The sequence below is a fragment of the Ornithodoros turicata genome, chromosome 2 (genome assembly GCF_037126465.1).
Source record: "Ornithodoros turicata isolate Travis chromosome 2, ASM3712646v1, whole genome shotgun sequence".
NCBI lineage: Eukaryota > Metazoa > Arthropoda > Arachnida > Ixodida > Argasidae > Ornithodoros > Ornithodoros turicata.
The window spans coordinates 53,188,735-53,214,634 of NC_088202.1; the positions used below are offsets into that span (position 1 = coordinate 53,188,735).

General features: G+C 45.6%; 3 non-coding genes across 3 annotated transcripts; all 3 read left to right on the top strand.

Moving 5' to 3' along the window:
- The first annotated feature begins 1,329 nt into the window (after positions 1-1,329).
- Trnaa-agc (transfer RNA alanine (anticodon AGC)) lies at positions 1,330-1,402 on the top strand. The gene has a single exon. It is a non-coding gene; the product is annotated as a tRNA-Ala (tRNA).
- Positions 1,403-18,028: 16,626 nt separating this feature from the next.
- On the top strand, positions 18,029-18,101 carry Trnaa-agc (transfer RNA alanine (anticodon AGC)). The gene has a single exon. It is a non-coding gene; the product is annotated as a tRNA-Ala (tRNA).
- A 4,484-nt stretch (positions 18,102-22,585) lies between these two features.
- Positions 22,586-22,658, top strand: Trnaa-agc (transfer RNA alanine (anticodon AGC)). Its single transcript has one exon. It is a non-coding gene; the product is annotated as a tRNA-Ala (tRNA).
- Positions 22,659-25,900: the final 3,242 nt, after the last annotated feature.

A 25,900-nucleotide genomic window follows, 5' to 3' on the forward strand; every position in this document is an offset into this window, starting at 1 on the left:
CGAGCTGTTGCTGAGTTCCTCTCCAGCACAGGACTAATGGACGAACTCTAAGCAGACACCTTTCCATCATCATCACTTTCTCATCCCTTCCACAAGCGCAATGGGGCAGCGTACCGCAATAAAGGCGGAGAACGACCCACCACATATCATCATCCCATTTATGTGTGTGTGTGTGTATGATACTGACATGGCTTCTTCTAAAAATATGTAAGTTACATTAAACAAAAAAACGCCTTCTGTGTTGTTTTTGCCTTCCACGCTGCTTTAAAATGCACACGGTGACAGAAAATCAGAGAGCACTCCTCTCCGTAGTATGCACAATGGTTTATCCAAAATCCCACGGGAGGGGTGTCATTATTACAGTTACGTTGTAACAGCTTGTAACAACTATGTAACAGTCTCATGCTGAAATTACAAAGGCTCCCCTGTAAGGGGTGCGCATAGGAAAGAAAGGGAGTGATTTTTTTTTAAGTTAAAGCCGGTGAAACGTTAACGTCCGCGACACACAATATACTCTATATCAGTGGTTTATTAAAACCCGACTTGGGCACTCCAACACACCCTAAATGTTGGGCAACATCCACTGCCTTTCCTTTCCGTGCACACACTACAGGGGTCGTTGTTTCAGCCATGCACACATGTCGGCAATGGTATATCAAGCTGTAGTTCTCTTTCTTGATGACAATACACATGAAACTGTCATGTCGTAACTCTAGTAATAACCCCCACCCCCCAATTCTTTGCAACAAACACGCGTGCTTGCGATTCTGCTCTATGCTGCATTTCCCCCCTATGTCCACCGTATAATTTCTCCATTTTTTTTTTCATTGCTGCATGTGATAAGGACACCTCATAAGATCCTAAGGTGCCCGTATAGCACTTCAGGTGACATCGCTAGGTTGAAAGAGACTGTAGTCGTAACAGAAATAGCTGTACAGTCGCTGTCACACCTAACTGTAACGTGCGAGCACGTGGAAAGCAGCACCCGAGAGCGTCGCCACTGGGCTCGAGACTAGGTCTTAGCGTCCATACAGGCACATCCGCGTGACCGTGACCGTGAGAACGTAGCCGAGAACGGCTGCATCAGGTGAGACAACCGCCCCGGATAATATGCCGAGACGCTGTCTTGAAGCGACCCCACTATCAAACCCAGCTGATCTCCGCGGCAATGCCGTCTGCGTTGTGTTCCGGTTAAATCTGCCGGCGGCGGTACACGCGAACCAATGACATGTAGTTCAATGAAAGCGGCACGGAGAGTGAAGTCGGAAGGTGGGTCACCATAGGCGTTATGTCACCTTCCTTGTACTGTCTAATGTTTTTCACCGGGACGGGGATGTAGCTCAGATGGTAGAGCGCTCGCTTAGCATGTGAGAGGTACGGGGATCGATACCCTGCATCTCCAATTTTTTTTTTTATCTGTACCGTTCGTAACATTAGTACCCATCGCCACAGATCACCAGCATCTGTACTTGCTTCAAGCACGGAAAAATGACAAAGGGGATCCACAAAATGCGTGCCTTCTACTTCCTACACGCGACCTCACTTTTTCAAATTGTTCGAACGCATCCGAAAATTGGGAACCATCATGCACGACAAAACCGTCAAAGGAGAAGGAAGTACACTCGATAAAAATATACCAGAAGGAGAAGAAATTAGGATTATAAGCCTTGGAATTCGCACAAAAAGTACGAGTGCAGTGCGCAGGCCTGGTCTGCAAGAGATCTTTCAATCACGCGGGTGAGAAAAGCTGCTCCCCTCGGTTGCCAGTCTGCGACGTCATGTCTGCCGCCCAATAGACGTACCTTTGTTTTCATTTCTTTCTTTCTTTTTGCAGTTGTATTTTGCACCGCCCTTCCAGCGTCTCTGTCGGTCGTTCTCGCTAACAGGCGATTCTCAGCAGCCAATAAAAAGTTATCCGCTGACCTCACTGACGTCACCACACGCATGGAGTAGCTGGGCGAAATCGTCGCCGCTTCGCACGTCCTCGTAAACTAATGTTCTCAGAATTCGCGCTTCCCAAAAGAGATTTCGCGTGATGGGTCCTGAAGGTAGTATATTTATATCACGCGGTAAAAAAAGAAATTACAGGGCGTACTTGTTTTGTTTTTTTTATAAAAAGAGAGCTGCGAAGGCAGCGTAGGTACTCTTTTTGCAGGTGGGTTATACGGCCACGTGGACATCCTCTTGAAGAGAGTATGTAACTGTTCCGTCAATAATTAGCTAGAATTCGTTAATAAACTATTTAATTATGGGCTTTCGGCCAAAAGTGAGATAGCATGAGAGAGAATCCTCGTTGGGAGCATTTCTATTCTTAAAAAATCCCGGAACGAGCACGTACGTTGAAATATCGATCGCCGCATTTTGCGATGCAAATGAAGCGAAACCGCATGCATGAGTAGCGTATGGAGGACTCCGCTCTTTCCACGTCAGAGGTCACGTGCTTTGGAGCGATGAAGATGATTGGAGTAGGTGTTGATCTGCTGGCCCGACCAACCGCTCTGCGACAACAGGCTGACACATGTTACGTGTAAATCTACTCCAATTACCTTACACAGTAAATCATTTTACACCTTTATTTGCTCAAAAAAAGGTGTATTCTTATAAAAAACACCATTTTCTATCTCGCAAAGGGTGCAAGAAGAGCATTACTAAAGGGGTAATATAGACGTACGTACACCACGTTTCATCTAATGTCGATCATTAAGGGTGTAAAGTGGGGTGTTAAAACAGGTGTTTACGTCGAAATACACCTTTTTTACACCCAATTGGAATTGGGAATATGGTGTTAAAATGGTGTTTTAATTCGTAAGAGAAAAATTATGCTGGTTTTACAGCTCCGCTCAGCAAGTAATCACATTATAGAGGATAACCTGATTTAGAAACACAGTATTTGACAGGGAAGGATGTTTGGAATTTAGCTGATATCTTTGACCCGTTGCAAGCGTGGGTGTCAATTGCAAGAACGCAAAACTTGCATTCTGGTCACCGTTACAAATGTTTCCCGCCCCACCACATGTAGCGAACGTGCCCTAACAAATTGTATTTCAGTATATGATCCATCTCACACGCCAATATAGACTACTGTGGGTGCCCGAGGTCTCTTCAAACATCGGTACTCACATTGGTCCCACAGTGTTGCCAAGCTAACGAGGCGTGCCTGCGACGCATTGCACTCCGGTTTAGGTTCACCACGTCTGGAAGTCTGCCATGTTCAGGGTGGCGCTTGCCATAGAAGCAAGAACGTCGAACTGTATGTCTCGGCCACTGGTCTCGGCACGCTGCCGCAGAAGCTTGTATTACAATAGCTAGTTGAGAGGGAATACTTGTCAGAAAATAATTCCATGATAAAAGGTGTTTTCAATAGAATACTCCCGTTTTAAGGGTGTTTTATTAGGAATACACTTAACTAAAGGGTGTTTTAAGAAACACCCATCAATTGAGTGTAAAGGCAACACCAAAAAGGTGTGCGCCATGGGACAAGCCATTTACACCAAAACTGTGTAAATAAGTTTACTGTGTACCTTACTGCTTTGCGGTCCCGATAAGCCTCCGTCGGCGACGGTCATGAGATCGTGAGGCACGCGGTTTAGGTTTCGGCTCATTTGCATACGAAATTCAGCCATGGATATTTCACGGCACGTGCTTGTATGTAGGACGACATGGAAACGACGTCTGCTCCAGTGGCATGCTAAAAAAAATACGTTTCATGCCTCGATGTAGAATGAAACTTTAGCGGCTGCGAGACTGGGTACTGAGGCTGTGCCATATTTATCTTATGTCCAGAATAATTCCTTCCCTTCTTCCTCGGGGTGTAACATCTCATTACAACCGAAGTCTCATTACGGCCGAAAGTCTCATAAGGGCCGAAAATCCTTTAATCCCCAAGTGTTTCATCACGGCCAAGATCTCATTACGGATAAAGGTAGTCTCATTTCGGCCAAAGATGCTTCATCACGCCAAAAAGAAAAAAAGAAGCATCCACCATATTAGCAATCGCTTTGTTTTATGCTTCCCAAAGTGTGTCCGAGGCGGTGTGCCCCCATGGCTTGTGTCAAACACAATGGTTCATGCACACAATACTGCGACAGTGTTTCATGCATCCCTCGTGGAAAACGCTTTTATTTCCACACTGTGTCATACGATATTTTTATCTCTTACGCCATTTTCTCTCAGTATTCAAGCAACATTCTACTCCTTGGTTCTGTGAGCAAACTGTTTGTGTGTGTTCTGAAAATGTTACTCCACAGGGGCATGTACCAGGAGCCACATGACCTATGACCATGATCTTTTCCCCCAGTAGCTGCCTTCTACAATTTACATCCACCTGATATTTATAAGACAAAGTACATAAGGTGCTGAACAAAACGACATATGCTCTTGTTTGATGATGACCATAAGACATATGTTGTCAACCAGACTTTTTTTTTTCGTATAATCAAGACACATTCAAGAAATTATTCACAACAATGACAATTACGTCATAATGAAGCAGTTGCATAGCCAGAAAAATATTTCAAGAGGTGTTGTATGAGGCTTTACATGGGTGGAGGAGTCCCCCTGGTTCAATTTGGGGGACGCTACATTAGTGCTTATGCCACTGCATCGATGTCACAATGTTGTAAACGTGTGTCATCCTGGGCATTCGAAATTACTCTAAGTTACAATATGTAAGTTCAGAATCAGTATATCAGAAGGGTAAACAGCAGATGTTACCTGCAGGCTTCATGATGAAACGCGTGTGCGCAAAACACTTCCGCCGTAGTGGGCGACCGTGTTTGTTTAGTCATACACGAAGGACAATTGCGGTCGCACTGAGCGGTGGCCGCAACACAGTAAACTTTTTTACACTGTTTTGGTGTAAATGGCTTGTCTATTGCGCACACCTTTTTGGTGTTGCCTTTACACTCAATCGATGGGTGTTTTTTAAAACACCCTTTAGTTAAGTGTCTTCCTAATAAAACACTCTCATAATGGGCGTTTAAAAACAAAATAACCCTTAAAACGGGATTATTCTATTGAAAACGCCTTCTATCATGGAATTGTTTTCTGACAAATATTCCCTCTCAAATAGCTAGTGTGATACAAGCTTCTGCGGCAGCGTGCCGAGACCAGTGGCCGAGACATACAGTTCGACGTACTTGCTTCTATGGCAAGCGCCACCCTGAACATGGCAGACTTCCAGCCGTGGTTCCATCGTTGAACCTAAACCGGAGTGCAATGCGTCGCAGGCACGCCTCGTTAGCTTGGCAACACTATGGGACCAATGTGAGTACCGAGGTTTGAAGAGACCTCGGGCACCCACACAGTAGCCTATATTGGCGTGTGAGATGGATCATATACTGAAGTACAATTTGTTGGGGCACGTTCGATACATGTGGTGGGGCGGGAAACGTTCGTAACGGTGACCGGAATGCGTTTTTGCAATTAACACCCACGCTTGCAACGAGTCAAAGATATCAGCTAAATTCCAAACATCCTTCCCTGTCAAATACTGTGTTTCTAACTGAGTTTATCCTCTATAATGTGATTTACTTGCTGAGCGGAGCTGTGAAACCAGCATAATTTTTCTCTCACGAATTAAAACACCATTTTGAACACCATATTCCCAATTCAAATTGGGTGTAAAAAAGGTGTATTTCGACGTAAACATCTGTTTCAACACCCCACTTTACACCCTTAATGATCGACATTAGATGAAACGTGGTGTATGCCGATATTACTCCTTTAGTAATGCTCTTCTTGCACCCTTTGCGAGATAGAAAATGGTGTTTTTTATAAGAATACACCTTTTTTGAGCAAATAAAGGTGTAAAATGAATTACTGTGAACCTGAAAACGATACATTTTCTCGTTATATCCGAGTAATCGAAAATATACCTTCCCACATGTTTGGTTTTGTCGTTTGTAGGAAGCGCTAGTATAGGAGAACAGTTCTTGGTTGGTCACATGCAAGCCACAACGCAAGAGGTGCCGGTATTCCGATTACGCGATCAAAAAGAAAAAGTGTAAAATGTAAGTGTAAAAAGTGTAGAATCATGCACACTTCTCCATGCAAATACTTCCCCAGCATCGCGAGACACCATACCCATGTATCCACGTACAGTGTAATGTGAAATGATGTGCAGGAATGAAAAAGGTGCCAACGTACCTGTAATCCAGTGTCTCATAAGTTTGCTTCGATTTTCTGGCAGCTACCACGAAGTGCAATGCACGATTCACAAGTTTTGTTTCGCCATTCTCATTGCTGCACATCTCGCAAGCGTCACGCAATCCCAAGTGACATCTCTTTGATCAGTGAAAATTACTCGCGTCATGGACATATACGTCCATCTCAGCGCTAATCACGCTTTGGGTGCTATAGAAGGGGGGGGGGGGGGTCAATACTCTTCCTTTCGTGTTTTGATATCTTGTTGTTTTGCTACTCTCACTTCGTATGGTGTCTAGCAACGTTGGGTATCTCGTCGTTTCTTGTGTTAGCGAGCCGTTGTACTTTACGACGTGTTTATGTCTATCGATTTGTAGTGCTGTAAAGTGCAAATTAGCGGACTTTAGCGGCTCTTTATTTTCCGTCGTTGTCTTTCGAGCAGCGCGTGTTGTTCCGGTGAAAATTGAGTTGAATGAATTGTCACAGTCCCAACGTATATCGCGCAGTGTTGACGAAAGCCAATTCAACCAAGAGTTCTGGTGAGTTATGCCTTCCTAGACTGTCCGGCTTAGCAGTGTGTTATCCACACATAGTTGGATAGTTCTCATACGAGTAATTTGACTGTATCGAAACACACGAAGTGCCTGTAATAGATGTAGCTCGATATCTGTTCGTAGATTTGCGCCGTTTGTAGTTGATTGCTCGCTTAGGAACAACAAATTTATTCGAAGTTAAGACGTTAAGATACCGATAATGCATCACCGTACAGCAGCATTTATCATTGTGAGCCATATTTCCTTTATTAAAGTCTGTCGTCATATTTCTTCAAAAATAAAAGTACAAGTCTGCGTACTTGAATTGATCTCCTTGAATTGCTTACGGCGAACATCTGCAAATGTTGTGCTTATGGGCCTTCGCGCACCATACTAGGCGCAAAAGCATATCTGATTAGAATAAATATTTCAAGAGGAAGTCATTTCAATACATTTTTATTTATAGCTATTTTTCCATTGCAGTCATGTTATGTGGCTACATGAAGGATTCCGAAAAAGAAAAACAACAACAACATGGCTAATGGGATGTTGCTGCCCAAGGAGTCCTGGCGGAAGAGGTGAGCTGTTGAGATTACAAATGTATCATACTTGTATGTACAAATGTATGTCTTGTGAAGTGAGAAATTGTGTAGTAGTGCACGAATGTTGATTCGTGCAAAAAAGAAACGAGAAAAGGAAAGTCATGCATGCATCATTTCATGAATTGACGAGCTGACGAGCTCCAGAGCTGACGAGCCGCAAACACGGTGAAACACGTGTCCTCTGGTGCTGCCGCATCGTTCCATGAGTATATGTTTCTCTGAGTGCAGCCATAGAAGCCATCGTAATCTGTAATTTTGAATTTCAAACACGTCTAGTGTCATTTACTTGTTTCTTTAATGGCCTTTTTCCTCATTATAATTCACTGGCTTGCACTGTGGCATTGAGGAGTGCTCAGTCACCCTTCCAGGTGTATATCGCTCGCTGAGTGACCCCTGGTTTGCCAATCCCGAACGATGCGCAGCTACCCAGAGCTGACGAGCCGCAAACACGGCGAAACACGTGTCCTCTGGTGCTGTCACATCGTTCCATCAGTATCTATATATACACATATAATAAGGGCCCTAAGGGCTCAATGTATGGCTCATACCATATTGAATCCATCCCTGGCTGCTACTTGCATTTCAATGCAGGTTACGATACACATTTTTACTTTTGGCCGTGATGAGACATCTCTCGTCCGTAATGAGACTACCTTCGGCTCTATTGAGACTTTGGGGTAATGAGACACTTGGGAATTAAAGGATTATTGGTCGTATTGAGACTTTCGGCCGTAATGAGATACAATCCCTCGGGGGACCCAGTCTCAAGCCCAGTCGCCGTCGCTTCACGAGTATAGGGCTGTTGCGCTAAAGTCTGAGGAGGGCGACTGGAGCGCCACTCTGACCCCTACCGTCGGAATGCTACGGCACACGGCCGCTCTCGCCCCGTATGCATAACTGATAGCAACGGGTAGGACGCGTCAAAGAGTGCGCCGTTCTTTTTTTATTTCTTCCGAAATCGAACTCTATTCGAATGGAATCGAACTCTACTAAAAATCGCAAACTGCTGTTGTGTCGTACGCATAGCAGCAAGAAGATGGCTACGGCAAAAACTTGCCCGCCCAAGAAAAATCCCCGGAAAAGATGTCCCCGAAAGAAATGTCCCCTACTGGCAGCGCTATTACGGCTGCCGGCGATATGCAGACGGCTTATCTACTCCCGAACTAGCTAATTCTTAAAATATGAAGCCCTGAAATAATTATTCCTGACTGCTGCTGCCGTTTACCGTTTTCAGTCATAGGCTTACATTGCGGCTATGTAATATTCAGGTATAGTTATTGCAGTAGACAAATATCGGCATCCGTTCTAATGAAATAGAACTCAAAAACTTTGACCAGATATACTTTTCGTTTTCTTGTGTTTCCTTTGCAGTTTTCTGCTTTTTATATTAAAAGTCGACTGTGCAGCCGATGCTTCGGATAATAGTCGCTGTGTGACAGTAAGATCTCGAGTCTAGTGACGACGAAAACAGACACACACAGACAGAGTTTGGAGACATCTGTATGTGTCTGTTTTCGTCGTCCCTAGTCTCCGGGTCTTACTGTCATTAATTACACTCACCAGCTGACTTGTTTTTATCAATTCTTTCACTGGGTCGTCATCACCAGGAACTCCATATATACTTATACAAAGAAAAAATATATTGCCGAAGCTCTTTCGAGCTCTTACAAACATACACATATACAATATATAGCCTCGTGTATATGTGCACAACCTTTGTTTCCGTACGCATTAAAAAAAGTTAGACGTCTCTTTGAACGAGGCGGACATATGATAGCTGAATCCAAATCTAAATAGTCGAGAAGTTCGCTCAGAGGTCCCAGGAAAGAGCAACTATTTGGGTGTTGAACCACAAAGCAGTTTGTTTCTTTTAGATGTCCCGTTAATACATATGTACATCCTGCCGCGCATTGTACACATGTTTGTCGATCCTTTTGACTTTTTTTTCTATCCGGAAAACAGATGATAAACGATAACGCCACACCAAGGTAGCCAGCGTAGACTGAGTTTCGTCCGCTAGGGAGCGGCCGTGTGTTGAAAAGGTCGCCGCTAGCGGCGCTGACACACAAGGTTGCTGCGCCACCTGGCCCAGCGCAACAGGCCTATATGCGATCTTGCGTTCCGGTTAGATCTTATCTTCACTGAAGCTGACGTGTTCTTCAAGGAAAGCGGCGTGAAGGACAAGGTCAGAAATGAGGTCGGTATAGCCGTTGGCTACTCTTGTTGTGTTTTACCTATGATACTATTCTGCGTTGGGGACACAGCTCAGAACGTAGAGCGCTCGCTTAGCTTTGAGAGGTACGAGGATAGATACCCTGCATCTCCACGTGTGTGTGTGTGCTCTAACGGCTTTTGAAATCTCGTCACAGGTCACTGACATCCGTATATTTGCTGCCGTTGCAGAAAATGACAAAATTCACGCATTCTACCTCTCGCACGTGATCTCGCTTTTTCAAGTACACCACGCTCGCTTTTTTTTTAGGAAAGCGAAACAAAGGAAAGCGCAAACTCGTTTTCAACGTACCGGTATGGTAATCTGTGATAATCTATACACCGTTTTCCAGCGAGCCTCGCTCCCCCAGCGCTTTCGCACCCAGCACACTCCAGCAAGGAGGAAAGCGATACCATGGAAGAAGCATACGACACGTGTGCTTTCCTTCTCTCTGGCATGTGCGGTAAACAGTTTTCAGCATGCTCCCCTGGCTAGACTGCGCTGTGCTTTCAATATAGCGGCGTCCGCGGGAAAACGGTGTATAGTAACAGTACCGCGTCTAGCACAAGCAAAACCAGCGCCACCTGCATACAGAAGGCCTGCTTTGTGCCTCCTCCCACTCCTTCTCACGTTGACATCTATAAGTCAGGACGTCAGTCAATCGCCGCAGACGATTTCAGACACAGGATTTCTGTGGCAACCAGTGGCAGACTATGCGGCTCATGGCGGCTTGTCTCCATAGCTACGGCCGCCAACAGCCCGGTCATGACTGGCGGGCTCTTAAAGGGGTTGTGAATCCAATCCCGAATATTACACGAAATCATGCTTTAATTGTAGATTCATGGGAACCAGACATTTCCGTCGAAACCCCTTTACGCTGCGCTCCCGCGTCACAGAGTTATGACACTTTAAATGGGAGAAGATCATTTCAATCTTAGCTAGATTCCTCTTCCTCCGATCTCAGTATCACCTTGCGCGCAACGAAAGTGCGTAGTTTCCTGCCTCATGGCGACGGCTGTAAACAGGGACGCGGCGCGGCGATGTGAATTGCGCGGAAGCGCTATGACGCAGAGCCATAGAGCACCCGTCAAAGGGTCACTCCCCGCCTATTTCATGGAGCTGCTCAGCACCGCTTGGCGCCACTGTCAGCGGGTGCTTCGAAAATGGGAGATTTTCAAAACTCTGTACATAAAAATAATAGGATGTGGGAGGTCGGACTTTGCGTACGAAGCGTGGGGAGTGAGGTGTACAGACCCTGCCAGAGACAAAGCTCTATCCCTGTGGTTTCTCAAAGCCTTTAATTGTTCCGTCACGTCATTTAGGGCCAGTTCTCACTTGGCGAGGCCCAACGCGGCGTCGTGAGCGGGCGGCGGAAGTAGAGACGCATTTCCGCCGCCCCGTCAGCGCGCACGATTTTCATATTCCCATCCCGGTGGCATTCCGTCGTCCAAAGCAGACGAAAAATCAGGAGGCGTGGGCTGGGCTGGGCGTAGGCGTGGGCTGTGTCACCTAATTGGTCGCCAGCTGTCGTTCTCGACAGCTCTCGCCGACGTCGTGAAAGAAGGTCGGCATGGCAGCTTTTTGGCTCGACGTCTCTCCTCTCCCGAGGAGGAGAGGAGGAGTGTCGTTGGGAGGAACCCGAGAGGTCTGCCTGCCTGATTAGGCGGCATGTTTCTCGGGAAGGGAAAATGGTGGACAGGAGGAAAGGGTGAAGTAGAAGACCGAGCGGAATCCGCTCGTGGGGAGGATAGCTGCGTTCATGGGCCGACTTCAGGGGAACTGTGCCGGCATACGCCTATTACACATCTGAGGGAAACCCAGGAAAAACCCCAGACGGCACAGCCGGCCCGCGGATTCGAACCGCGGACCTCCCAGTCTCCAAGCGCACGCGTTACCGCTGCGCCACCGGAGCTGGTCTCCTCTCCCGACTCCGGAAATGCGGAGAATAATCCTTCCCAGTTTCCTTTCGCTGACCTTGACACGTCGTGGACAATGGACCGGTAGGGGAGAAATCGGAACGGTTTGGATACCCACCCGTTTCTTTCGTATTAGTAAACTCCCACAGTTCAAAGCGGCGCTAAGCATTCTGGAATTTTCTGAACTCTCTTATTCGGTGTTGCTATATGTTGGAACATGGTGACGGGACCCGGATCCAAGGATAAGGAGAGACTCACGCGGATTATGCTCTTTGAATGGCATTGTTTCGTGTTAAAGACGCTCGCTAGAAGGCACGACCTATATGGTAGGTCGTGCTCACGACCTACTCGTGTATAGAGCAGGCCGTGGTCGTGCTAGAAGCAAACGAATTTCATATTTGGAGATTCTCAGCTACGTTCTTTCATTAAGCATAATAATTGGAGAATGTTCGTCGACCTGTTTTGTGCCCCTTTAATGCTTTTCTGTTCTTCTGGTGAGGGCCCCATGGCTCGCCCTGCATCGAGCTGCGGAAGGTTCAGCGAATGAAAGATGAAAGTGAAAAGGTGAGCCAGCTGTAGGACTCGAACCCACATCTTCTGGATTACTGGTTCAGAGCTCTACCAATTGAGCTAAGCTAACTTTTTTTCTTTTCCACCTTTATTTTTCAGAGCTTACTACTCTGAGTCACGTACGACTCAATAACTCACACAATACGACACAATCACACAGAGAGAATACGGTGTTTCTCCTCTATACCAGACACGTTAATAACACAGCTACAAAACATTCAGCTTTTCGCGGACTGTATCTAACCACTCAGGCACTTCTAAGAGCTGAGTACAAGCTAACTTTACCTGCAGTAGTTCGGCTTTGAAATATTTCATAGGAGGAGACAAAGGCTCTTCGTTCCTATCGGCCATACGAAGCTTCCACAAACAGCACATGGCAACAAGAAGAACGATATCGTATCTCACATTTTCACCGGGGCGTAATGGGAGGAAGCGGATAGTATGAGGATTAAGCGAAAGACGGCGCTTAAGGACTTTGAACTGTAAGTCATCACAAAAGAATAAAGCTTCTGTGCAGTCCAGAAAAAGGTAACACTAACACGCTAACACGCCTTCTCAACGGCTTCCAGGGTGCGTCATCTGAAGGGACAAACCAGTCACTCTCTCTCTCTCACTCATCCTCCTTTCACTCTTACTTTCATCCTTCATCGTTAATTTCTTAGGCAACTTGAGGCCTTGTATGTGATTGTCCCTTCTATGTTGTTCCAGCCTCAGAACATCAGTTCTCTCAAGGTTCAGCGAATAACGTCTTTCTCGCTGACAGCATCACACGTGTGAAAGCTTATGGCCAATCCCTCTACGATGCTATTGGCATTGTTCCTGACGTCCGAGAGTGAACAGAGAATATATGCCGGAGGGCCCAATAGCTGATAAAGTAGCGAAGATGCTCCGTGCGAACCAGCTCGCGTGGCTCAGTGGTTCGCGCTGGCCATGTCATTTCAAGACTGGGAGGTACCCGGGTTCAAATCCTGGTGCCGGCTGTGCTGTCTGGGGTTTTTCCTGGGTTTTCCTCAGACGCTTTCAGATATATGTCGACACAGTTCCCTTAGAAGTCGGCCGAGGACGCACATTTCCCCAGGGCGTTAGTCGTGACGACAACGGCGAGCCCTTTCATCACCACCACGACTACCACCGAAGATGCTCCGGCTCGTCCTGGAGAAAAACTGCGGCTTCAAGTGTTTGGAGGTAGTGGCTGCTGTACTATAGGTGGCACCAGGTACGCGACGCCGGATGGCATTCTCCAGTCTGACGTTCAAAAGTGCAACCACGCGCCACTTCCGTCGATGTTCCCTGCACAGAAGTTCGTACGCAGCGCGAAAACGCGAAGGTTCCCGCCTATAAATTTAGAAGTGGTGTTATTGTGTTGTTACTTCGATAACATAGCATAACCTGTGCGAGTCATTTCGACAAATATGAGGTAATGGCTGTTTACATTATTTGTAGTGGCGCTGGCAACAAGTCCTGTGATTTCGAAGCGATAGGCCAATAGCTGCTGCGGTTTTTGTCCAAAGAAAATCACGTAACTCTCGTTTAATTGTATCTCTCTTTGTTTTGTTTTTGTTTTGTTTTTTTGAACTGAACTCATTCTACTTTTTTTATTTCTGTACTTTCCTCAGGGTCAAACAAACAAACGCCTCAGTTTATAGTGCCTATAACACGACTTTTAGTGTCTAAACCGAGATTCTACTTAAACAAACTGTTAACATGTTGTTAATGTGAACGCTGCTGACGCTTTCGTGCGTGCTTTGAAAGAACCGCAACATTCTTACACCAGTCCTGTTGTATAGGGTCGTTCGGCTGGACTTTGGCATAGCGACAGTAGTGCCGACTTTCTCCCCCGGCGGCGGGCGGGGGAATGTTTTCCAGCATGTTCTACAAGTGTAGAAGACGATGTTGGCGATTTCACGCGTGCCCGTGTGTGCATTCTGTCCTCTTGTGGAAGAAAGATCCACCGGGAAAGAACATCCAACGGGGTCGCGTGACAGAGGGGAAAAAGATCCAAATGAGAAAGTCCTGTGAAGAAAGAATCTCGGTTTAGACCCTAAAAGTCGTGTTATAGGCACTATAAACTGAGGCGTTTGTTTGTTTGACCCTGAGGAAAGTACAGAAATAAAAAAAGTAGAATGAGTTCAGTTAAAAAAATAAAAAAACAAAGAGAGATACAATTAAACGGGAGTTACGTGATTTTTCTTGGACAAAAACCGCAGCAGCTATTGGCCTATCGCTTCGAAATAACAGGACTTGTCCATCCATCCATCCATACGGAAGAAACATCCATAGGGAAAGAAGATCCATAGGGAAAGGGAATCCAAGCGAGGAAGTGCGTGCGTGTGTATATCTGGTGGAAAAGAATGCTTAAGCGGACCATCATATCGTACTGTCAGTTTGTATTCATTTACTAGTAATATAATAATTTGCGAGCTTTGGGGGCACTGGAAAATTTCGCTAAAGAGATCACGGATGAATACCGTGGCGTGAATAATTCATAGGAAATATGCAGAGCCTGATTCTGACTGAGGGATTACGCCAAATATTTACCTCCACCCCATCCCCCATTCAAATAAGCAAAAACAATGTTTAACCCGATATTTCCCCGAAAACCGCTGAACTAGGGTGATCAGAATTAATCACAGCTGTCACAGAACTTGTGGGAATCACGTGCGGGATTTAGGAGGGGGGATCCCCCCCCCCCTCCTAAATCCCGCACGGGTGCAGAGTGCGACCTGTCTAACACCCCAAACCGCCACGCCAAAGATAGACCCTGCTGTCTTTTAGATGCATAGATAAGTACTGTAAAATTCGTTGGTTTCGCGTGGAACATATTTTCGCGTTTTGATGGAGGCTTTAATTGAGAAACAATTCGCGCGAACTTACATTCGCGGAAAACACCGCCTTGGTGGTATCTCAGTGTGTGTGCAATTGTTTTCTGTCGGAATCACTACCACCACTAATCATCATCATCACCATCGTCCTCCTCTTCATTGGCATCATAATTCCAGGAGTTTTCCACCAAAGTAACTGGTGCAAGTGATGTGGAGTTGCGCGCCTCACACTAGTGAAGCCAAAGTCTCCATTTTATTTTTTCTTAAAACCAAATCCAATTAAATCAGGTCAGCCCATTGAAACTACATTGAAACAAATACGAAGCCTTTTGCGATAGCAATGCAATCCCTTGCCGAGAAATTAACCAGTTTAGTCATCGGCGGGGTTAGCAAAAGCGGGCACCCTTTGCTAGGAGATTATCACATCGCATGGAAGAACCCCGCGTACGTAGTCTCGTACGAAACACATTTAGAGACCTTGCGTGAGGTCAACCTTCAACTTGCCACGTCACAATGCCCAGCTGTCACGTTATTTGAAACGTGCCGGGCCCGATCTTGAGCTCTGACGGCAAGCGCTGTCCTAATACTTAAAGTTCGCACGCTCCAAAGCTGCTTTGATAGGTTCGCGCAAGAGCTCGTGGCGAACCATGGCCTTCACCAAGCCCTTTCACCATCACCACCACCACCACCATGGGGCGCCCTTTCACCACCACCACCACCACGGAGCGAAATGGCGCACGTTATGGGATAACGACAAGTTGAAGATTGGGCTCCGCAGAGTTCCCTGCCACAGGTGGACTGCCTGCACCGAAGATGTGCCGTACTACATGTGAGAGGGAGATGCTGGTGCAAGTTTAGATTGCGTGAACCTGAATCAGTGAGAATCTGAACCCTATGACTAAATGTGAGTTGCATTCGGAAATTTCACATCCTGGTGGTGTTTGTTATATTAGTTATTTACATTACCCTGCGATTTTCATATTCGGAGTCAGCGCATGTACTTCGCAGAAAAAAAAAAGAAGAAGAGGCTCTCAGTCTTTTTGCAACTCCAGCAAACATTCGGCTTCGATGGTGTCGTTGTGTCACGTATTGCTGGTGACCGTAATCGCTTCGACTCACTGATGGATTGTCATTCGGACTGGGAACCAGCAGATGGCTTGTTGGCGGTATTAGCGACAGATATTTTATAAAATCTAACTTATTATTATTTGCTTGTTCTAAAAATATTGATTGTTAAGAATCCATGAAATAAGCAGGGGCAATGCAAACCATGCAGTGGGTGTACTACTTTGCTTTTGACGAGGAAAAAAGTTACGCAAGAAGCGCATTGCTGTGGAAACGTTGGGATGGGTATCTCAAGTCTCAATCACGACCATCTCTATATTATAGAGATATTCTATATTATAGACCATCTCTATATTATAGAGATATTCTATATTATAGACCATCTCTATATTATAGAGATGGTTGTGGTCTCAATACGCACCCGTACAACATAACGAAGTTCAAACGGGGTCACGTGACGGAGGGAAAAAAGATCCAAACGAGAAAGAAGATCCATACAGAAGAAACATCCATAGGGAAAGAAGATCCGCTAGTGGATCTTTCTTCGCTATGGATCTTTTTTCCCTTTGAACCTTTTCTTCTCGAAATCGATTCTGTCTCGTGCTCGACCTATTTCCTATTTGTGTGCAATGTCTGTCGAAATAACTGCAGGAAACTGGGAAATAACTCACGCAAATACTGGAAATAACTTTTCCTTGAACAAGAGATAACTGATGTTCTGAGGCTGGAACAACATAGAGGGGACAGATACAAACAAAGCCTCTAATTGCCTACAGCTGGCTAACCTTTTCAGTGACTTTCATCTTTCAACTTATCCTTGCCTCCACAGGTGACTCTGGAGGCAGTGAGCGAGTGCGCCACCTGGGCAGCCGAACGAGCCTATTCTTGTAGCACTTGTACGTGCCCGGAATATTTGTTTGTCACCTCCTGTCTTGGCCTCAAACGGGGACTGGGAGTATCACAAAAACAAATAAATAAATAATATTCGGCATTCTTAAGAAGGAATTAAAAGACGGAAAGCGCAGGTTCTTTCGCTCATAAATCACGAAGGATGCAATGGATGAATCCTGTTCCTTTTATGTTGGTTTCAAGGTAACAATATCTTTCATTCCGCAAGGGAAATTTTTTTTCAGTTTAGCGCCCCATTAAAGAATCATAAACTGCACGCTGTGGCAGACAGTCAGAGAGCCTGCCTCTCCAGGGTATAGAGCCTAAACCACGGCGCAGGTACCGCTTAACTTTAGGGTATCGCGTAACATGGGACGGGGCTGGACGGTGGATTCCGAATAGACTCTGTAGCAGTGATATGTTCGACCCGCTAAGAAATTGCTTGATCACAGCTTGATGTACGGCGAAACGTTAATGTCCGCGAGACACAATATACTGTATACCAGTGGTTTATCGAAACCCCACTTGGGCACTCCAACACACCCTAAATGTTGGGCGACGTACCCTGCCGTTATTTTCCGTGCACCCACAATAGGGGTCGCTGCTTCAGGCGTGCATACATGTCGGCGATGATATATGGAGATGTTACGACGTGACTGTAACAATAACCCCCCTCCCCCCCCCATTCTTTGCAACAACCACGCGTGCTTGCGATTCTGGAGAGGCCACTGCTCTATGCTGCATTTCCCTATGTCCACCGTATAATTTCTCCCTTTTTTTCACTGCTGCATGTGGTAAGAACACCTCATAGGATCCTAAGGTGCCCGTATGGCACTTCAGGTGACATCGCTAGATTGAAAGGGACTGTAGTCGCAATAGAAATAGCTGTACAGTTGCTGTCAGACGTAACCGTAACGCGCGAGCACATGGAGAGCAGCACCCGAGAGCGTCGCCACAGGGTTCGAAACCAGGTCTCAGCGCCCATACAGACACATCCGCGTGATCGTGACCGTGAATACGTAGCCGAGAACGGCTGCACTAGGTGAGACAACCGCCCCAGATAATATGGCGAGACGCTCTCTTGAAGCGACCAGCAGATCTCCACGGCGATGGCGTCTGCGCGGTCTGGTGTTCCGGTTAGATCTGCCGGCGGCGGTACCCGGGAATCAATGACATGTACTTCAATGAAAGCGGCACGGAGAGTGAAATCGGAAGGTGGGTCACCATACGCGTTGGCTGCCCTAGTTCTGTGTAATGTATCTGAACTCGACGTGTTGGGGATGTAGCTCAGATGGTAGAGCGCTCGCTTAGCATGTGAGAGGTACGGGGATCGATACCCTGCATCTCCAGATCCCTTTTTCTTTTTTTTTTATCTCACCAGTTCGCAGCATTAGTACCCATCACCACAGATCCCCGGCATCTGGTACTTGCAACAAGCATGAAAAAAATAACAAGTGGAGCCGCAAAATACGTTCCTTGTACTTGTGACACGCGTCTCACTTTTTCAAGCTTCTCGGACAAATCCGAGTAGCTTTAAACTTGACCTGTGTAGGTTTCTTGGACATATCCGAAAATTCGGAAACATCATGCTCCACAGAGCCGGCAAAGAAGCATGGAAATACTCAAGAAAAATATGCCACAAGGAGTAGAAATTAGGATCACAAATCCTGGAACACGTATTCGAATAAAAAGTACGAGAGCAACGCGCAATCCTGATCCGCAAGAGAGCTTTCAATATCGCGGGTCAGAAAAGCTGTTTCCCTCGGTTGCCAGTCTGCGACGTCATGTCTGCTGCCCAGTAGTGAGACGCCTTGTACGTGACTTTCATCTTTCATCGTTGTACCGTCTTTTTCGTTTCTTTCTTCGTGCAGTTGTGTTTTGCATGGCCCTGGGGCGCATACAGAGGACTTGATCAGCTAGAACATACAGAAAAGTATGCTGAGGATTATTTTTAATGCAACTCATCGATAACAAAAAGTATCTGAACTACCACCCTTGTCATAGAGATGGCAAATTAAGAGATAAAAGTTTTTTTTTATATTAATGAGTACCCCCATCACATAGCTATTGAGATTCGCGCATCAGCACGTGACTAAGCGCGTGCAAACATCATGTAATAACGCGTAGGATTCAAGTCACTATTGTTGCGGCTGCACAACGTGCTGCACAAGTTACGACTCATGCCACTGTGCATCTGCCCCTTACTGTTTCTGCCTGCCGTCTGTCTATCTTCTGCCTGTGTGCTGCTTGTGCCAAAGCGTTCAGAGCTGAGGCTGCCTCCTACCAACAGGTACTTGCAATCAATCCACCCCTCGGTGGACTTCTTTATTACGTGTCGCTGCACCCGTCACAGGGGGTGGGGGGGGGGCATCGCTCCTTCAACGCCTCCGTCTGAACGTGGTTCAAGCTAGCACTCCCCTGTGCACTAGCTGTGGCGTGGTGGCTGATATTCCCCACTGCATCCTACACTGCCGGCAACATCCTCTACAACGTGATGCCCGCTGTAGTCGTGTATCCCAACTTGGCTACAGCACTGTAAAACATTGGCCACCTTACTGGGTCCCGTTTCTCAGGAGACCCATTGGGCAGTCACCACTGCGCTCCTCCACTTTCTCCACGCTTCGGACCTTATCGGCGCCTTGTGATCGTGTGACCGTGCGTGTAATTATTCAGTTTTTCTTCTTCTTTTCGTTTTCTTTTACTTCTCTCTGTTTCTATTTCTACTTTATTTTTTTTTAATAGTAGGCCGACGACTGTGTGGCTGACTTTGACGGCGGTACCTGCGAATGAATTATATGTTTTTCGAATAAAACGGCACGGAGAGTGAAGTCGGAAGCTGGGTCACCATGGGCGTTGGCTACCCTCCTTGTGTCTAATCTATTTTACGTGCACGTGACGAGGATGTAGCTCAGATGATAGAGCGCTCGCTTAGCATTTGAGACGTACGGGGACCGATACCCTGGATCCGTTCTCCCGTTCGTAACATTAGTGTCCATCGCCACAGATCACCGGCACCGGTACTTGCAACAAGCTCGGAAAGATGACAAGTGGATCCGCAAGATTCGTCCCACTGCACTCTTACACGCTATTTCACTTTTTCAAAATTTTTCGAACGAATCCGATTCGCTTTAAATCTGACCGGCGTATGTTTTTCGAACACATATCCGAAAGTTCGGAACCCTCATGCACGACATTACACAGTCCGACAGATTACAACAAGTCCTGCAATATATATTCGCACGGAAGTACGAGTGCAGCGTGCAATCCTGGTCTGCAAGATCTGCAAGGTATTTCTTTGAAGGTCCACATAGCATATCGACAAATATTTCCCGAGTTGTCCACGAGGTAGAACACGGTGACGGTCGGGGGACTGATCTCGTCCATGTCGAAGAACTGAAGCCCCTTGCTAAATTGAAGCCCTGTAAATAAGCTCGGCCTGCGAAGAAATTCTCGGCCCGCGCCTTGATGTACGGAGAAGACGAAGCTCTATAGGAATACGCAAAATTTCGAGTTGAATCAACATCCCGCGAAAGAAAGCTAATTAAAGTAGGTCTATATCGTGGCAAAAGTTCCTCAAAGACGACGCCATCCTTTTTGGGACAAGTAGATTCTTTATAGGAATTTATAACACGTTGGGTGAAAATGCTGTATTTACGTATGTCCAATATAAATCCTTTTAAAGTCATCTTTCTTAATCCATGTCATCCTTCTTTCGCCGTTTGTTAGTCATCTTTTTTGTCATCTTTGTCTTTCATCTGTCTCATCCTTCTTTCACCGTTTGTTAGTTTATCCTCTATTTCCTAATTCTTTTCTTTTCTTTTTATTTATTTTATTCTTCTTTCATTAATTGTCTTTCTTTGCGGAATAGCAAGCCGACGTCCCGTTTGGCTGACCTTTCCCCCGTTTTTCTTTTTTTTTTTTTTCTTTCGTCTAATATATATATCCCCCCCCCCCCCTTCCTCTCTTCATCGTGATTAGTGGTAAGGAAATGTAATAATACCTCGCCTCGCACGGGCCGGTACAGAAATATCATAATACACTCTCGAGACACTTCTGCCGAACTAAACATTCTGGATACCTTCGTTTGAAAAGTGCAAATCCCAGTATAGTATGAATTAAACTACTACTGTGCCCAAATAACACAGTATCAAGAGTAACTCCCGAAACACTTGTACTGGAATGACGCATTCCCGAAAATTTCGTTTGAAAGTACTCCCGCAATCCCCAATCATCACCTTTAAAATAAAGTTGTTGTAAAGTGTTGTTACTGCCGCAATCACGCATGCCGAAATCACATGCACCCAAATTACCTTACATGGGGTAATTCGATCTGTCTTTGTTCTGCCTTTTCGGGTTGTGTTCTTAGCTAAATCGGTGGAAGTGCCTCATGGGCTTTTTGCTGCTCTCCCAACCGCAAGGAAATAAATTGAAATTGAAGTTGGGGCTTCTTAATTTTTGCACGACTAAAATGGAGGTGACTTTTCAGGTGACAATGCGCTACTCTCGTTACACAGGGGATGTTCTTTTTTCTTCTTCTTTTCGGTAGAGATTTTTTACATAAAAAACGCTACCAGAACAGCACAAATGCCGTTCTTCCTAGCCAGGTGGACATTCTGTCGAAGAGAGTATGTAACTGCATATGATTAATTGCTAGACTCCGATTCATTATGATTATGATTAATTATTGACAGAATAAGCCTGGGACTGCACAGCTGACAAGAAAAAGGACTACAGAAAATCGCACCTTTTCTGCGGGTCTTTACATTCCAGGCAGAATAAAGTAACCGTTTTTTTCTCTCTCTCTCTCTTCAACGCAAACACCAATCCGGACAATTCCCACATACAATAAAGCGGACATGCAGAGCCACCTATAAGTAAAGTTTCAAGCGCATGGAGTAAAGCGTGAACCGCATGGACCGAAAAACTAGCCGGATTTTACACGAACCGAATTCGAGCCGAACTTTTTTCGGGACTCCAATGCATGCCATGGTGTCACATCTTCCCCTCCTTACCCTACATTTCTGAAGTGCACGTTTTCCAATGAAAATTTTTAATCACTCAGATACGGGAACGTACGACATACTGAGGTAGGTTACATGTGTAAAATGGCGCTTTCTGTAATCTTAGTAATGCTGTAAGTAATCTTGTAATTTTCCATCCGCAGAACACCAATTTCTGTAATCTTATCCTGTTAAAATGCAATTTTTGGGCAGTAAAAGAACTGCGCTTTAGACATTTGCACAAAAATAGGCACTAACACCGAAATAGGCATTTATAGTCACAATAAAATCAGTGCTGCTATGTTCCCCAAAACCCAACCCATGTATCTCTATCGAAAAGGCACTATAAGACCACAGAAAAGAAATAGGCATTTACCTAAAAATTCGAGGTCTATAATAACCTAAAATTCATTTATAAACAGTTTGACAGCTCTGCGAAACAGTTCCCAGCACCCATAACGGCAAACCTGAGCGGGGAAAAAACACATAGACAGCACAATATGCAATTTTATCTGTCCCAGCGCCCATACAGTATAATACCGCCGGTAGCAGCCGTGAGTACGCAGCTGATAACGGCTGCATGTGAGATAACCGCGCCGGGTAGGACGCCGAACTGTTTTCGTGAAGCTGCGCATGCGCGCCGGGACCCGGAAACCCAGTGGCTGACGCTCCACGGCGCCGGCGACTGTGTCCGCTTGTGTTCCGGACAAACCTGACGGCGGCCGAACCAGATGTGTCCTTCAAGGAAAGTGGCATAGAGAGCAAGGTCGGAAACGAAGTCACTATAGGCGTTGGCTACATATGTTGCGTCTTGCCTGTACGTCGTTTGTGTTGGGGATGTAGCTCAGATGGTAGAGCGCTCGCTTAGCATGTGAGAGGTACGGGGATCGATACCCTGCATCTCCATATTTCTTTTTTTTTTCTTTTATGTCTCCCATCGCCACAGGTCACCAGCATCCATACCTTCTACCAGCACGAAAAAAAAAAAAAAACACGTGGATCCGCAAAACACGCACATTCTCATTTTACGTCCTGGGCCGTAAGCCATGTGCCTGGGCAGCAACGCAGCATGTACATATACGAAAGGAAAATAGCCGGAGCTCTGTGGCTGCACGTTGAGCATTTGTTCACAATTTGATCGTGCACTCCCGGCCGAGGACAGCTGTTTCGCTTTACTTGGAGCTCGTTAGCCCGGCGCAGGGAAGTGACACGATCTTGGGTCGGCGCTAACAGTGTGTCTCGGCAGAGCTGAGCACTAAGGGGTTACATTGTCACCCCTTTTTCCTGACGAAGGCGGAGCTTCCGCCGCAACGTCGACGTGTCCCTTAACTTTCCAGATCATATTCGCAGAATTCGCGGTCACCCTCACGTCGGCACGCTCCACCGCTATACCGAACTGCTTTGCGGGAAGCTACCTTACAGGACATGAATACAATGAGAAATTGCGTTTATGCCAATTAACAGCAAAATTGAATAAGAATTTTAAGATGTCATCGTCTAAGAAGTAAGAACACCATGTAAAGAACCCCTGGAAACAAGAATTGCAGTAGCAGAATGTATATCTAATGCACCCAGGTAAAATGAATTTTAATGCATTGCGCCTATGGGGATTTCGACGATTTTTGCACAGGGCCCATTTTTAGACTCTGATTTTTCGACAAAGAAAGTAAAATTTTTGAAATGTCATCGCCTATTTTTAATCAGTACATCCTACAGGCCACATATCAACCACCGCACGGTGCGTGAGTGTTAACCCTGATGCACCCTGGGCCTTTAGAGAGGCGCCCCAGACAAGACTCCGTTCTTAGGCATCCCACGCACTGAGTTCTAGTATTATCGTAATACGCATGCGTCTAAACTCGGAAGGAGTTCGAAAGGCGAAGGGCTGTTCCTTCCGGATATCCAAAGGGCACACCCGGGGTGCAACCGGGGAACCGATACCCGGTACGGATACGAGACCCGGGTCCGATACTCTGGGATATTAATTTATAATATACTGATTAAATAATTAGATCATGACATCTCTGATATCAATTTTATATCAAGTGTTATTATCAATCAAACTTGATCAAAATGTCATTTTTGCGTCTGGGACGGCCATCTGGACGAGGAGTTGAGCAAACGCACCGACCGGGGGTGCAACAAGGGACCGAGACCCGGGTCCGATACTCTGGGATATTAATTAATAATATGCAGACTAAATAATTAGATTATGACATCTCTGACATCAATTTTATATCAAGTGTTATTATCAATCAAAGTTTATCAAAATGTCATTTTTGCGTCTGGGACGGCCATCTGGACGAGGAGTTGAGCAAACGCACCGACCGGGGGTGCAACAAGGGACCGAGACCCGGGTCCGATACTCTGGGATATTAATTAATAATATACAGACTAAATAATTAGATCATGACAAATCTGATATCAATTTTATATCAAGTGTTATTATCAATCAAACTTGATCAAAATGTCATTTTTGCGTCTGGGACGGCCATCTGGACGAGGAGTTGAGCAAACGCACCGACCGGGGGTGCAACAAGGGACCGAGACCTGGGTCCGATACTCTGGGATATTAATTAATAATATGCAGACTAAATAATTAGATTATGACATCTCTGACATCAATTTTATATCAAGTGTTATTATCAATCAAAGTTTATCAAAATGTCATTTTGGCGTCTGGGACGACCGTCTGGACGACGATTTGAGCAAACGCGCCGACCGTGGGTGCAACAGGGGAATGAGACCCGGGTCCGATACCCTGGGATATTGATTAATAATATACAGGCTAAATGATTAGATTATGACATCTCTGATATCAATTTTATATCAAGTGTTATTATCAATCAAAGTTGATCAAAATGTCATTTTGGCGTCTGGGACGACCGTCTGGACGACGATTTGAGCAAACGCGCCGACCGTGGGTGCAACAGGGGAACGAGACCCGGGTCCGATACTCTGGGATATTAATTAATAATATACAGGCTAAATGATTAGATTATGACATCTCTGATATCAATTTTATATCAAGTGTTATTATCAATCAAACTTGATCAAAATGTCATTTTGGCGTCTGGGACGGCCGTCTGGACGAAGATATGAGCAAACGCGCTGACCGGGGGTGTAACAGGGGAACGAGACCCGGGTCCGATACTCTGGTACATTAATTAATAGTATACAGACTAAATAATTAGATCATGACATTTCTTATATCAATTTTATATCAAGTGTTATTATCAATCAAACTTGATCAAAATGTCATTTTGGCGTCTGGGACGGCCGTCTGGACGAAGATATGAGCAAACGCGCTGACCGGGGGTGTAACAGGGGAACGAGACCCGGGTCCGATACTCAGGTACATTAATTAATAGTATACAGACTAAATAATTAGATCATGACATTTCTTATATCAATTTTATATCAAGTGTTATTATCAATCAAAGTTGATCAAAATGTCATTTTGGCGTCTGGGACGGCCGTCTGGACATACAAGGAAGCCTCCAGGAGCAGGAGATATATCTGAATCCTTGCATTTGCGTCAGGATTCTATTTTCTGACCACGCCAGTTACTGTCGCTGATGGTGAAAGAAGCTTCAGCACAATGAAACTGATCGATCAAGAATATCCTGCGCTCAACCATGAGAGATATCAGGCCTTCTGAGTTTGTAGTCAACCGAAAGCAAGATTATCATATCTCTAGACTATGACGCATTGATTAACCAACTTGAGAAGAACAAGGCTCGAAAGAAGGGCTTTGCGTAAATGCTCACTGTAGGCCTATGCATAATATAAACCCTACATAAATATCGTATTCCAGCTTCTGCATTGTAAGTGAGCCCGGACATATGTTCGGAGGAGGCCACGTTCTTTGTTGCTACAGCCCTCACTCTTAAAAAAAGGGCGTACTTTAACTCCTTTTTTTGCCACATATATAACACCCTTTTGGAGAGTACAATTACTCTCAAAAGGGTGTCTCCTCACTCCCTCAAGGGAGTAGCATAACACCTTTCTCCCTACTGGAGATTAATATTACTCTCCGGCAGGGAGACGAGGCATCCAGGGCACTTGCTCACAGTACGTAAGCTCAAAGCGGACAAATGCTCACGAGGTCTTGCCTGCTGTTATGTGTTAGTTATGTGTCGCGTTGT